This window comes from Lissotriton helveticus, chromosome 8 (assembly GCF_964261635.1).
Source record: "Lissotriton helveticus chromosome 8, aLisHel1.1, whole genome shotgun sequence".
NCBI lineage: Eukaryota > Metazoa > Chordata > Amphibia > Caudata > Salamandridae > Lissotriton > Lissotriton helveticus.
In genome coordinates this window covers 631075702-631091266 of record NC_136069.1, presented here as the reverse complement: position 1 = coordinate 631091266, position 15565 = coordinate 631075702, and positions in this window count along the sequence as shown.

Sequence of the window (15565 nt, the reverse complement as noted above, 5' to 3'; positions counted from 1 at the left end):
CAGTCCGTATTGATACAGCAGACAACCACACAAAAGAACTATTAAAAAATAGTCAAGGAATTCTCCAACCCTGCAGCCAACAGCCTAAGTCAACCAGCGCAGGCCAGTCGAATAATCACCACATGGTCTACACTCACCACAAAGACCACTACGGACATCATGTCTTCTACCTACTCCGAAGCACTCATCGATCCCTGCCCCCACTGACTTCTCAACCTTGGAACCAACCAAATCAGTGCAGAACTCACCAGAGTCATCAACACCTTCATGATCCCAGATGCCTTCCTGGACACTGAGAAACACGCAGAGGTCAGACCCCTCCTAGGGAAACCATTGCTCTGACTGCAGCACACTCTAAAAATTGTCATCCGATCTCCTTGCTCCCTTACCCTGCCAAAGTTCTCAAGAAGGCCATCAACCAAGAGCTCACTGAATACCTGGTGCATAACCACCTACTTGAAACCTCCCAATAGGGACTCTGAGCCAACCACAGCGTGGAAACCATGCTAATCACTGCCACAGACAACATCAGAACCCTCCTCGACCATGGCAAACTGTAGCCCTGATCCTCCTCTACCTCTCGGCTGCGCCCGACTGTGTATCCCACCACACCCTCATCAACAGACTCTACAACATCGGCATACAACAAAACACCCTCAATTGGACCACCTACTTCTTTACAGGATGCACATTGATCATCTGGCTGCCTCCCTTCACCTCCGAACCCAAAAACATCATATGCGGTGTACCCCAAGGATCATCCCTCAGCTCCACCTTGTTCGTTAGCTACATGACTCCCCTCGCAAACTTTGTCAGATCCCCTGACCTCATCATAATTTCCTAGGCAGGCGACACACAAATTATCCTCTCGTTCACCGAAGACCCCTCCACCACCAGAACAAACGTCTGCGACGCCATAACCAATGTAGCCAACCAGATGAGAGCCAACTGCTTTAAACTCAACTCCGACAAAACAGAAGTACTGGTCTTTGGGAAAAATACACTCATATGGGAGCAGCAGAACTCGGACCCACACCCGCTCCAACAGACTATGCACGCATGACATCATCCTTGATATCGAACTGACCATGAAACGACAAGTCAGCGCAATTGCCTCCTCATGTTTTCATGTCCTCTGCATGCTCCACAGATCTTCAGATGGATCCCAGTCAACACCAGAAAGGCTGTCTCTCAGGCTCTCATCACTAGCCGCCACGACTATGGCAACACACTTTACGCCAGCTTCTACACCCGGCTCCTCAGGAGAATCTAGACCATACAGAACGCTGCAGCCAGACTCATTCTAGACCTCCCCAAATGGACCCACATCACCCCCCATCCTCAGAAAACTCCACTGGCTCCCCATCCAGAAGAGATGGCAGTTTAAGATCCTCTTGCACGCCTAAATAGGCCTACACGGTCAAGGACCGGCCTACATCAACCACCGAATTAACTTCCATCGACCCGCAAAACACCTCACTAGCCCTTGCACACATCCCTTGCATACATCGCAGCCACAGCGGGACCACTCCTTCTTCTACATTGCTGCCAAGGCCTGGAATGACTTGCACCTCCACCCCATACAATAAGCCTTGGGGGACTTCAGAAAGAAGCTCAAGACCTGGCATTTCGACGTAGACCTTGCACCCCAGCACCCAGATACCCCCAGGGGTGCCAGTGCCATGCTTTACAAATGCTGTTTGATTGATTGACATTGAGGGAGGTGTTGGGTATTGAAGATGTTACATTTACTACTTCCACTCCAATCCAAGCCACTTTAGGGAATGAGTTTGACATTAAAAGGGTGAGATTTACTATTCCCACTTCACAATAAGCTACAAAACCACTCCAATCTACTCATAATTGGGAAGGTTTTAGACATTGCAAGGGCTACTTTAATACTATTAAAAACTCCAACCTAATCTATATTGTGGAAGGTGTTGGACATTGAAGGGTTACATCTCCTGTTCACACTCCAGTCTAAGATACATTTGGGAAGGTGTTGGACATTGGAGGGGTTACATGTACTATTACCACTCTGATCTAAGATAAATTGTGGAAAACATTGGACATAAAAAGGGTTACATTCACTAACCCCACTAAAACATAAGCCACTTTGGGGTAGGTGTTGTAAATTAAAGAGATCATTTCCAATATTCCCACTCCAAAGTCACCTACATTTGGGAAGGTATTAGACTATGGGTTGCATATACTATCCCCACTTCATTCTAAGCTACATTGGGAAAGGAGTTGGACTTTAAAAACATCAAGTGCTGTATAAGCAATCAAATACATACCAAACATAAAAAAGTATCATACACTAATATGCATATGTTACATTTATTATTAAACATTATAGATCTAAAATTTAAAATCCCAATGAAATTTAATTGATTAATATGCAGAAATATATACTTATAAAAGATAATAAAACTATTATTTAGTATTTTAAATGTAAAACAGTAGATTTTTATTTTTAAATTACCCCACAAAATATATATGTTTTAAAAGTATGTAAAGCCACGCATTTAAATTAAAAGATAACATTGTAAATATTTAATATTTTTCAACATTAGGAAGATATTACATGTATATTAATATATATTATTGGTATATGAAATTTTTTAATTGAAAATGTATATTTAATATTTTGTCCTTTTAATGTCCTTTTAATAATATCATTGAAAGCATTTTTATAAATTATATAGTTTAATAAAATTATAATATATCTTTAAATAAAACATAATTATTATGTAAGTATTTCATTCATAAAAACTACAATAAATGACATATTCACATATATTAAATGTAATTTTATTCTTTTTACATTTCTTTGGATTAGTATTAAATGTAAAAATCTTTATTTTTTTAGGTTTATGTACTTTATAATAACAGTATTTTCTACATAAATATGAACAGAAAATTATGTTATGAATTTTTCAAAACACTAAGATTCCGATCCTGGAAAAAAAACGTCCATACGATTCGTATCCGGAGCCCTCTCAGTACGAATCGTAAACATGCCGTACGACCCGACGAGTACGATCCGGACCGGGGTATGAGGACGCGATTTGTACGGTCCACTTCAGGTAAGGGCGATTCGTACGGAAAAGCACACAATCACATACACACCGTACGGTCCGTACACCCCATGATCGCAGGGGTACAGTGCGTACCCCTGCGATCATGGAGTGTATGCACCGTACCCCGCGATCGCAGGGTGTACGCACCATACACCCAGCAAACAAGGGGTACAGTGCGTACACCCCATGATCGCGGGGTACGGTGCGTACACCCCATGATCGTAGGGGTACGCACCGTACCCCTGTGATCATAGGGTGTACGCACCGTACCCGGGGAGGGGGTTCAGTACCTGTTTTGAGGCGAACTCTCCTTCTCCGGATGTTTTCGGCTCCTGTAGAAAAAGCGTCATACGGTGCGTACCCGATACGAATCGTACTTGCTGGGAAGGAAAAACCAGCCGCGAACCGTACGGATGTCGCGTACATCGGGTTCTGAGGGAGGTTTGTACGGGGATTTGATTCGTACGGTCTCTGTACGATTCGTACGGAGTCCAGCTCCTGGTATGAATCGTACTTCGTCGTACGTACGGGGGACATTGCAGGGTACGATTTGTACGGGAAAAACGCTCCGTACAGCTGTTCGGAGTGGTTTTTCCCGAATGGGAATCGACCCCTAAGTAATACTTAAAGTTAAAAAAGAACATCAAATACAATTATTAAACATTTTGAAATAAAAGCAGTTAAAATGTATATAACACTTATAGCAAAAATATCTAAAAAGACAATATAACTTACAACAATATTTTTGACTACGATATTGAAAACAACACTAAGAAACGACAGCCTTACCTGTGATATTCCTGTTGATTATATTTTTAACATCACAATATTCTTGAGTTAATATTCTGGTATAAAAATATTTGAAACTTGATATTTTGGCAAAACACCTCAAACATAGTGGGGATTAGGTCAGCTAAAGAGCCCTTATGCAACATTTTACAAGGCATAGATCCTAAGTTAACAAGAGCCCAGTTAAACTCATTGATCATGTGCTTCAAAGCCTAAGAGTGTGGGTGTGTAAAGTCTATTTCAGTCATTAGCTAAGGTATGCATTTAAAAGCATTAACGTGGTTTTAGAACAAAAATATGATTTTGTCCTTATAGGAATCTGTGTTGATCAACTGGGCTGTTTCAACCCATTTAAAAGTTTTAATCAACTCTGTAACAGTATACCAGAAGTCACTTGTGGATGTCTAGTTCTTTGTTTAAATCAGCACCGAAGAGAAATAATAGCAGGCTGTTTGAGTAGTATGCAGCAAACCAGTAGTTCCCAACATAACAGCGTAATCTTCATTGAACACTTTAGGACCCAGACGTAACTTTATTTTTTTTATTTACTTTGCAATTTTATACCACAAGTCAGGAGTTGATGTCTAGTCCTTTTTTTAAAATCAATATCTAAAAGAAGCAATAGCAGGTTGCAGGGGCAGCATGCAGCAGACTACTAGTGTTCAACACACTAGCATTATCTTCACTGAACCCTGAGGTTCCGTGATTTTCGGGACCGGACTCCATTTTGTTTGCGTTGTTCGAGACGCCATTTTGTGTTGCCCTCACGTAGGCCGTGGAGGTAACCGAACGAACAAAGTTGCATGGGCTTCGTTGTTCATGTACGTATTAACTTGGCCTTTTCGACTTGCGAGTGAACTGCAAGATGCTGACCCCGTCACCTGAAACTGACCGTTTCACAAAGGCAATTTCTCTAGTAGATCGTTGTCTGAAAGTACCAATCAATGTTCAGGATATCGTTAACTTTTAGTCGCTTGCACATATCTTATGCTACTCAACATCTGAATTGCTCCTTTTCTTATGTCTTTTCATTACATGGGTAGTGCTTTCAATTATGGGTTTGTCCGGCTTGTGGTAATCGAAGTTGGGACAGTCCTAATAATTAACTTGTGGGTTGATACAATGTAAAGTGAGCTTCTTGGAATGTAATAATGTGTTTAAAATGTATTTGATTTGTCAGAATTTGCCGCAGTGGGTGTGCATTCGTAATGAATTGAAATTCTAGATAAAAGATGATGTCTTGCTCTACGAAAGTTGAGCAGTTTCCTGAGTTGTACACTGTGTTGTATCGCTTGGTTTACTGTTACTAGCTGCAGCTAAAATTTTTTATCTCTGACGCCACCTAGAAGTATTCCGTGTCTCTGTAGTCCAAGACAGGAGAACTCGAAGACTTCGGGTGTGTCCCTGGCACCGCTGGGTTCTAAGAAAACCCGGTTCTTCAGTTGGCGCCCAAGGTGGGGCGTCTTCAGCGGTACCGGTCCAAGCCCGAGGATCGTGAGGAGCCACGTGAGAAAATTCTGGAGGAAGGCCGCCACTTCATCGACCCCTGTATGTCGACGTGGACCAAAGGTTTTTGCTGCGAGGCTTCCCGCTTTCCGACGGCTATGAAGGACTGCTGCCCTGACTGTCGCCCTGTCTTAGATCCTCGATTGATCCTTTCTAGAGCGAGACGATAGACGGTCTTCTGGTGGCGTGACAGATATTTTGGTTAAGTATAAGTGGGTCGCTCCCACGACTTTGTTTTGGTTCTTGGTTTTGTTTGATTCGGTTGCTGCAACAATCGAAGCCGAGGGGCTCGTCTATTTGCGAGTGTATTGATAGTTGATAACCCCTTGAAGTTTGAAGCTAGATTAGTGAGCTATAAAATGCCTGGTCTTAGCAAAATTAGGAATTGGTTTAGTTGTGGTTGCAACAGGGATTCCCGATTGGAGGATTCGTGTCCGATACCTCCGGTTGGAACTCCAACTTATGAGCTCTATTCAAAACACGGAGTGGGTCCTATCGCTTATAATGGAGTGTGGGTCTGCTATACTAAGAAGGATGGTGTTTTACGATGGCCCCAATATGGTAGTTTCGAACTAAATATTTTAGATAATCTAGAAGTTGCGCTATTTAAGAAGAAAGCCCGGCCGGCAATGTTTGACTCTTTCCGCCTTTGGCGCAAGGAAGCCAAACAGCGAGAAATTAAGCAAGCTAAAAGAGATAGGAAAGATAAGAATATGTCAGTACTACAAGCTGCTAGGCAGTTTAAGGAAGATGGAGAAGAGCGTGCGAGTGAAGTCTCAGATAGACAACGTTGCATGGCCATAGATAAATGTTATCCGGCCTTGCCGTCTTCTCCCTCGAAAGTGATTGAAGATCTTGAGAAAGATCCTTTGATCTCTCATTTACTGAGATTACCACCTCCTTATGTGCAGGGTGCTACTGCGCCTCCATTACCCCCGGTTGTTCCACCTTTTGTGGAGAAGTGTGGCTCACTGGTTAGAGGCGGCAGACCCGTAAGCAGAGAACGGCCCGGGACCAGGGTTCGATTCCCGACGCGGCAGGGTCGTGGACCAGGGTCAGCGGACTCGATAATTCTCGCCTCGGTGCCTACTCTAGTCAGAAACCACACTCGGCAACTCTGGGCATCAGCTTGCCTCATCTTCACAACGGCCCCCCCAGACCGCCGGGGATGCTTGGTCGCACCTTAGAGATACCCATCAGGGACCATCTCTCAGGGTGAGCCAGGACGGGTTCCCCAGCGGTCGAAGCGTGGAGATACTCCTCCGGGAGTCGATTCCTAACGCTATATAAACCCACAATTAAATTAAACCCTTTTGTTGTTCAACCTCCTGCTGTTGTTCAGCCACCCGTTGCTGCACAGATGGTTCTCCCTCCTACGGCGCAGCCTCCTCTAGGGTTGCCAGCTTTGCTACCAACTTTGCCTCAAACTCCTTTGCTTTCTACTTCTGAATCTTCGACTCCTACTGTTTTTGTCCCTACACCTCTTTTGCCTCAAAATACTTATTCTCCTGTTCTTATGACTACTTCTTCTCCTTCTGCTCGAAAACGAATGACTGAGACTGTTGCTAATTTGTTGTCTCAATTGTTTGGGTCACTGAATATGACCCCTGTTTCGGAACGTAAGCAGAGTCGTAGTCAGCTGCCTAGTTCCGAGGAATGGACAGTGTTGGATTTGTTGGCTCGTAGGTGGATTTTAAATGCTTCGAGGTATGATTTGCCAGCGGTTATGGATGTTTTCTTTCAGTGGGATCCACCCAAGCAAAGGTATGTTTTTGATGTAATGTGTACTTTTCTGCGTCAGGAATGGGAAGATAATGAGTTGGGTCCGATTCCGCAGGATGTGCTCAATGTTCAGTCAGAGTTTGCTAAAGGGGCGATAGTGGAATCGGATGTTACAGATGCCGTAGAGACGATACTCGTCTATAGATCTAGGCTACCGCCTCAGACATTATTTGAACCTGATTCCTCCGTTAGGAGAAAAGTGAAGCAGTATCCCATGAGAGAAGTTCCTCTTGTATGGAGAGAAGCAGTTCAGGCTAATGTTAATCAGGGTATTCAAGCCAAACCGACTCATTTTCAGCGAGTGTGGTACATGTTCCTTGGAAGAGAGCAGAGGTCTTGGCTCTTAAGCAGACCTTGCCTGATCCCCGTAAGAATCCTGCTGGTTATTACAAGGAGTTGACTCAGACAGTTGATGCGTGTATTATGAATTTAGCCGACATAGATATGTTGATGGGTAATGTAGTTCCTCAACCTCTGTGGGCGAAGATTCGTCATGAGAATCATGCGCAAGAATTAGGAGATACGTGGGCTAATATTGTTACTGCAGATGGTCGGCAGATAGGAGGTGCTAAACCTGAAACCTTAGTTGCAGAATTACCAGGTAGAATTATTAATTTAATGAAAACGAGGATGCCTCCTTTACGAGTGAATTGGGATAAGTTAGCAGCATGTAAACAATAGAGAGATGAGAGTGTGTCTGATTTCTTCACGAGGTTTGAAGAAACGTTTATCGATCATAGTGGTCAGGACATGAGTACGGAAGGTGGTCAAAGGTTGTTCGTGGACAAATTTGTCTTTAATTTGCTTCCCGAACTTTCTAATAAGTTGAAGGACTCTGAGAGTTCATGGGCTGTTTCTTCGTCAGCCTTGAACACCAGGTCTGCCGTAAATCACCAGTACGAGCTATTCGATTATCTTGACACCAACAAACCAGATCTCTTGTTCTTAACCGAGACCTGGTTTAAGACCGACTCCCTACCCAATGTGCTTGCCGCCTTACCACCCACTTATTCCGCCATTCGTGCGGACCGCCCTGACGGCAAGCGGGGAGGCGGAGTGGCGCTAATAGCTCGCTCCGATGCTACTTTTCAAATTCTCCCTTCCCCCCTTATCACTGATGTTGATTTGCTTGTAGCCCGTTCCACCTCCCATCAAGTCCCCTTCACTTTTGTTCTTATTTACCGTCCTCCTCAGCCTACCCCCTCTTTTCTTCCCGAGATTCAGACCCTTTTGGCCACTTTGGCAGTAAATCATTCCTCGGTGCTGGTACTGGGGGACCTCAATTTCTGGCCTAACGACCCGGCCGAAAGCCCCCAATCCAAGGAATTTACCTGCCTTATGGAGAACCTGAATTTCGTACCGCTCATTCACAGCCCCACCCACCAGCATGGCCATACACTTGACCAAATCTGGACACTAAATGTCCCATCCACCCCTCCTATTATTCTCCCTTGTCCTTGGTCAGACCATTTTACCATTACGTTGTCCCTTGCTCTATCTCTCCCGGTCAAACCCCCCCTTCCCAAAAACACCTGGGTTCGAAAATGGGGTAAGGTCAACATGCCCTCTTTCTGTTCGGCCTTGGCTTCGTCCAGCCCGGACCTTACTGACATGACAGCCGGCCTTCAATTGGCCACAATCAACAACTGGCTCACGAGGGCAGGCGACGAATTCGCCCCCTTTAGGCGTCTCTCAGTAAAACGGGCCCACGCAGCCAACCGCTGGTTTACTCCAGACTTGAAAGAGAAAAAACTTGCTGCAAGAAGGGCAGAAAGAGCTTGGCGCAGAATTTACGATCCTGCCTTAAAAACAACTTACCTGGCCACTCTGCACACTTATAAAAAGAGTATCCTGGAAGCCAAGGCTGAATATTACACCCACAGGATACTGGTTGCAGAGTCACAATCCAAGGAAATTTTTTCTACTGTTCATGAGCTCGCCTCATCCACCAGAGCCGCATCAACGATCCCTCCGTCTCAATCCCTCTGTGACTCGCTCAATGAGTTTTTTATAGATAAAGTTGAAAAAATCAAACACAACATTCCCCAACCCTCCCCATCCTTCATGGACCCCTCCCCTCCTCCCTCCTCCGTCACACTGACCAACTTTCCACTTCTTACTATCGATACCCTTGGTCCTCTGCTCCAGCGGGTCAAATCTGGCTCCCCTCAGGACTTTGCCCCTGCCAATATACTCAGGGAAATTTACTTAGCTTGTCCTACCCCTCCCCTGACCCTTCTCAATGATTCCCTTACCCATGGCCATGTCCCCGCATCACACAAATCAGCGGTTGTCATCCCAATTTTAAAAAAATTGGACGCTGACCCTTCCTCTGCCTCTAACTACCGCCCCATCTCTCTCCTTCCTTACCTTGCTAAGGTACTTGAAACCCACATCACCTCCACACTGAGCACCCATATTGAGACCAATCACTGCCTCTCCCCCTGTCAAGCTGGTTTCCGCCCCCTGCACTCTACCGAAAAAGTGGTCATCTCAGTGATGGACAAGTTGCGTGAAGGAATTGACATCAACCTTCCGCAAGCCCTGATTCTCCTTGACCTTTCCGCCGCTTTTGACACGGTGAATCATACCATTCTTCTTAACCGTGTCAGGGCGGCGGGGGTTGAGGGCTTAGCCTTTTGTTGGCTGGAGTCCTTTCTTGCTGGGAGAACACAGGGCGTCCATCTGGCTGGCTTTGCGGCGGCCTCGCGCAAGGTAGAGTGCGGGGTTCCCCAGGGTTCATCTCTTTCCCCTCTTTTGTTCAACCTGTATATCTTTCCCCTTATTTTTATGTTACAGCAACTGGAGGTCACCGTATTCAATTATGCGGATGACCTCCAGTTAATCTTCAATCTATCCCACTCTCCCTCATCTGCCCTGAATGTCCAAACCACAATGACCCTCATCCAAGACTGGATGAACTGCAGCCACCTCAAACTTAATCCGGACAAGACCGAATTGGTCCTGACCGGAGGTGGCTGCAGTCCCTGGTCTCCTTCTTTCTGGCCCTCTTCCCTTGGTGTCCCTCCACTCCCGGTTCCTAAAGTGAAGACCCTGGGTATCTTTCTAAATCCCCAGCTTACAGTTCTCCCGCAAGTAAATTCTGTGGTTTCTTCATCTTTCTTTTCCCTCAGAGTAATTAGGAAAGTTTCCCGTTTTTTTTCCCCTCCAGCTTTAAAAATCATTTTGATGGCCATGGTACTGTCCCGTATAGACTATGGCAACATAGTCTATAACGGGGCCCCCGCATACATGGTTCATCGTCTACAGCTTGTGCAGAATCAGGCGGCCCGTCTGATCCATGGCCTTCCCAGATATCATCGGGTTACCCCCCTACTCAAGACCTTGCACTGGCTCCCTATAAGGGAGCGGGCCTTGTTTAAACTTGGCTGCCTTACCTACCAAGCCAGAGCAGGCACTGCTCCCAAGTTTATTTGTTCACTCATTAAGCCATACTGTCCAGGCAGAGAACTCCGCTCGGCCCACTTAGCCCTCCTTACCATCCCTCGCTTTAAAAAGCAGAGGGCGGGCGGAGTGAGATTCGCTGTCCTGGCTCCAACATTTTGGAACTCCCTCCCGATTGCTCTGCGCACCTCACTTTCCTACCCCCTTTTTCGGAAATCTCTCAAAACTTTCTTGTTCAGCCAAGCCTACCCCTAAAACTCCTTACTGCTGCCCCCACTGATCATCACTAGCGCCATGAAACCGTTGGGTATGCGAGCGCTGTATAAATGTTTTTAAATTCAAAATTCAAAATTGAGGATTACTGTGTTGAAGGTGAGAGTGCTGGTTATGATAATAACTAGGACAGCCAAGGACAAAGTGAGGGAGTAGTGTCAGTTCCAGTAGATCAGAGAGGACCTTATGTTGAAGTGACTACATCAGGTGTGGTAGAACCTTTTCTTTTGGATGCTAGTGCGATGAAGAGTTCTATTATGCACTCTAAACTTCCCAGCGCACCTTTGTCTGGCTGGCCAATGTTTCAGTAGTATTTTCAGGCGCCCCAGTTCATAATCCGGTTTCTAGTCCTGTGTCCCTTTCTATTGGTCCTTGTGAATTGGAAGCTCCACTTATTCTAACGACTGGTTGTGGTGAGAATCTGTTGGGTTTGGACTTACTGAAAAGATTGTATGCAACATTACATTGTTCTCCTTCGGGAGTACACCTTACCTTAGGTAAGAGAGTGATTTATCCGATCTATTTGTCCAAAGATTGTCTTCCACTGGAATTGCGTTCGCTTCCTGATACGCTTTGGGCTACAGGTCCAAATGATGTTGGCCTTTTGCAGATTCCACCGTATGTTGTCACCCTCAAGTCGAATGCTAGACTGCCTCGTATTCCGCAGTATAAAATATCGAGCGATGGCGAGAGAGCTCTTTTGGCGATCATCTATGATTTGGTTGAGAAGGGTGTAGTTGAAGAAACGAGAGGTAACGTGTGTAACAGTCCTGTTTTGCCTGTTCTTAAGCGTACTGATGCTTCTTAGCCACCTGTGTATCGGTTTGTGATCGATCTTCGAGAGGTTAACAAAATTGTTGTGCCACACTTTCCTGTTGTTCCTGATATCACTGCTTTGTTGACTCTGATCCCTGCTTCGGCTGCTTGGTTTTCAGTAATCGACTTGAAGATTGCTTTCTTTAGCATTCCGATTGCTGAGGAGAGTAGATATATTTTTAGCTTCTCTTTAGGAGGCCGAAGCTTCCGGTTTAAGAGAGCTCCTCAAGGTTATTGTGAAAGTCCCTCAATCTATAGTCAGGCGTTGAAAACTCAGCTTGATGGTTTTGTGTTGCCTTCAGGTGCTACTCTTATCCAGTATGTTGACGATCTTCTGGTTGCTGCTGATGATGAAGAGATTTGTAAAGAGGTTACTCTTTCTTTGCCACTCACCGTCATAAGGATTTGGAAAGTTGCTGTTCATTTGTGCCTGGAGCGGGATTTCTATACTTGTTTACTGCCTGTATCCCGTTTTCGCTGTGCCTGGGTTGACGTTTCCTGTCAGCGCTGCTTTGTGGACCGGCTCCCCTTGACTCGCTGGTGTGAGCGTGAGCTGCAATCCGCACGCTCAGTCAACCGCTCCCAGCTGGAGTCAGAAGGGTTGAGCCCAGGGTAATCAATCTCAGCGCGCTTAGCCCGGGGGACTGCGAGGACCAGAAATCCCAGCTGGGGTCAGCTGGTTCCTCTTCCCCCAGGCGACACGCCCACGGCCACCCCCACCAACGAAACGTACAAAAATAGATTCACATCCCGCGACGCGGGACGCGCGCGGGACCAAGCGCGGGACTAAGCCCGGACAAAGGGCGGGCCGTCTGTGGCCGTCCGGGGACGACCGAGGACGGGACGGTCTATCCCTCTAACATCTGTACTAGGGATTCCTGATCATTTAAATTGTGAATAGGTCCCGTTACATCATAATCTAGGTAAGCCAGATTCTCATTGCCTGTTCTTATCTAGGAGTTGACGAAAAACTGAGGATCTTATATCGTAATATAAGGATAAGTATTGGAAAATAAAAAAACATTTTCACCCACATCAAAATATCTTTTTTTACATCAACATACGTAATAAATTGATCTAAACATCTGACAATCAGCTGAGACGACCATAATTAACAACGGACACTCGGCCCTAACATGAGGGCATTAAAACAATTACGCTCACGTACAATCTACATGAGACGTATGGGTACCGACGCAGCTGTTAGGAAATCAACTGACAAATCAATGAAACCGGGACAATTATCTTATACTCCAGCCATAAATAAATATTTTTCTACTCTTTCCACAAAAAATCATTCACTCGTTTTTACATCAGAAGAACAAGATAAGTCAGACCTCATAATGGATAGGGTACAGCATGAAATGTCTCTCTCCTCTGTTCAGAGACATCACGAACAAGAATTCCTAATCACAGAGAACAGTTCGGTAAAAACTCCTTCTCTTGTAGAGTGCCAAACATCGCCCATAGATATGTCTCAAATAAAGTCTATAACACCAACAAAACTACAAGACAATGTGCAAACTTTGGAGCTATCGGTAAATAACAGCATGAAAGGAGAACATGAAAAATCAGAAATATTACTCAGTCAAAATCAGCCATTTACCAGCTCACCAGAAAAATCACCTAAACTCTTCTTCAACTATGCTAATTCCATTGACTCTAACTTTACAAATCTTAATTTAAAATCTGAAAACAGTGCTCCTCCTTTGTCAAAAGCATTATTTTCACTGCAGGAAATTCTAGAATCAGTACTTACCCATCTTGGACAAATTTTAGCCAATTCTGATGATACACTAGATGTTCAAATAGGAATCCTAAAATTTTTGGTTGAACAAAAAAGGAAAAAAGATTTATCCAAAGTAACACCCAACGATCATGAATCAGGCAAAACTTCTCTAATAGAAGACCGTCATTCTAATGGGAAAAAAAACCTAAATCAACTGGAAGTAAGCACTCAAACAACCGATGTGGTAATAATTGAGACCAAAACTAAAGAAATAAAAAATAAGAAACGACATCCTATTACCTATTCACTCAAAAAATTGTTTAAAGAAGAACCGGAAGCTACCAGCGAAAAAGATATTAAGAACTATCCCATCTTCTCTAGTAAAGAAACTAACAACAATTCAGATCGCATAACTTGGGATACACAACTAGCGTCATCAGGAGTTATTACTGATCAGGAACCTAGTCAGATAGAAAAGACTGGAAAAAGTAATGAGCGGGAAAAAGCAAAGGGTAAGAAAAGGAGAAGAAAGTCTTTGAGAAGAATACAGAAGAAAAAAGGGAATAAACTTAAATTTCAAAAATCCATACCATCAAGTTTTGAGAGTTCTCAATTAATTAATAATACAACTCAAGCAATAATTCCACTGGCGAACACATTGAACCCAAAAGCAGAAGAATACCGTCCGATGATAGAAAATCGATCATCTGTGCACAAGTCTATGGTCATAAATAACTTAGACGAATTGCAATCTCAACATTGGGAAAAAGTCTCATCAAAACTTATCATAATAGAAGAACTCTTTCCAACAGACAAAATGCCTCTCAATCGCAGTAGAATAATTAATCTTTTGCAAGAAATTTCATCTTTGAACTCTCTCACAAGCAAAGAAATCGACCTGGTACTTTTTCCAAAGAAAGACAATAATAAATTAGCATAGGTATCCTTTTTTTCTCCAGTTCTTCCTAGAATAATCATTAGAGAGAAGGAAATTCTCCACAGAAATGGCTACGATGTATATTCAGTATCAGACTTCAAAACCAACGTACAAATTAATTGCATAACTGGACAAATTCAGAGAAGAAATGATGACTATGGTTTAAAAAGGGGAGAAGGTGTACTAAATAACAACAGAAAGGACACACTCCAAATACAAGTAAAGCATGGTGAGAGGTCAGTTTGGTCTCGGGAACCAAAAATAAGTGACACAGAGAACCCTATAACATCCTGGGCATGGCTATCAGAGACTCTAAATAGCAAAAAATTGGACAAACCGCAACAGCATCAGGTTTAGCAAAGGATTGTCGTTATTAACTTGGAATCTGGCAGGGAAATCTGTTAAAAAAATGAAAATTGCAATTAAGGATTCCTCAGACATTATAGCCTTTCAGGAAACATGGTCGACTGATCCCTTTAAACAAAAAGGGTATTATGTTCATGAAATTCCGGCAAAAAAATCAAAAAGAGGACATGCCAAGGGAGGTCTGGCCTTTTTACTAAAAGAAGAATACTCCTGGTCACAAGTAATAATAAATACTAACACTGATAATCTGCAATGTATAAGGATATCACTTAAACCTCAATCATCAGCCACGAATGAAAAAATACTACTCTTCAATATTTATGTGCCTCCCAATAGTAATTATGACTCGCTGTTTGACCATCTGATGGAGATTATTTTGCATATTATTGAAGACCATCTCCACATACCATATATCATCATGGGAGATCTAAATGCTAAAATTTCAAATAGTGAACTCAAGAAATGGGCACTCTTATTTAAAGAGGAATCGTTGGAAACATCTCTCCCAGAGTTACCGAAAGGAGTCAAATCAGATAAGAGAGGACGCTCACTTTTATCAATTCTTCCGATAATAAATGGGACAATCTTAAATGGTAATACCAACGGAGATAGACCGGCATCTTACACGAGACGGGGAAATGGATGTCCCTCTATCCTCGATTACTTTATATGTGGGACTGGAGAGAAAGATCAATTTATCCAACTCTCGATTCAATTTAACGAGGAAAGCGACCATGCACTATTATATTTAACAACTAACTGGAATGCCCCGACCTCCTTTCAGAACCAGTCAATATTTCATAAACCAAATACGGAAGTTAGCGCAAAAAAGCGCTGTATATATTGGAGCATTGAAAATTTAGACCATTTGAGTACTCT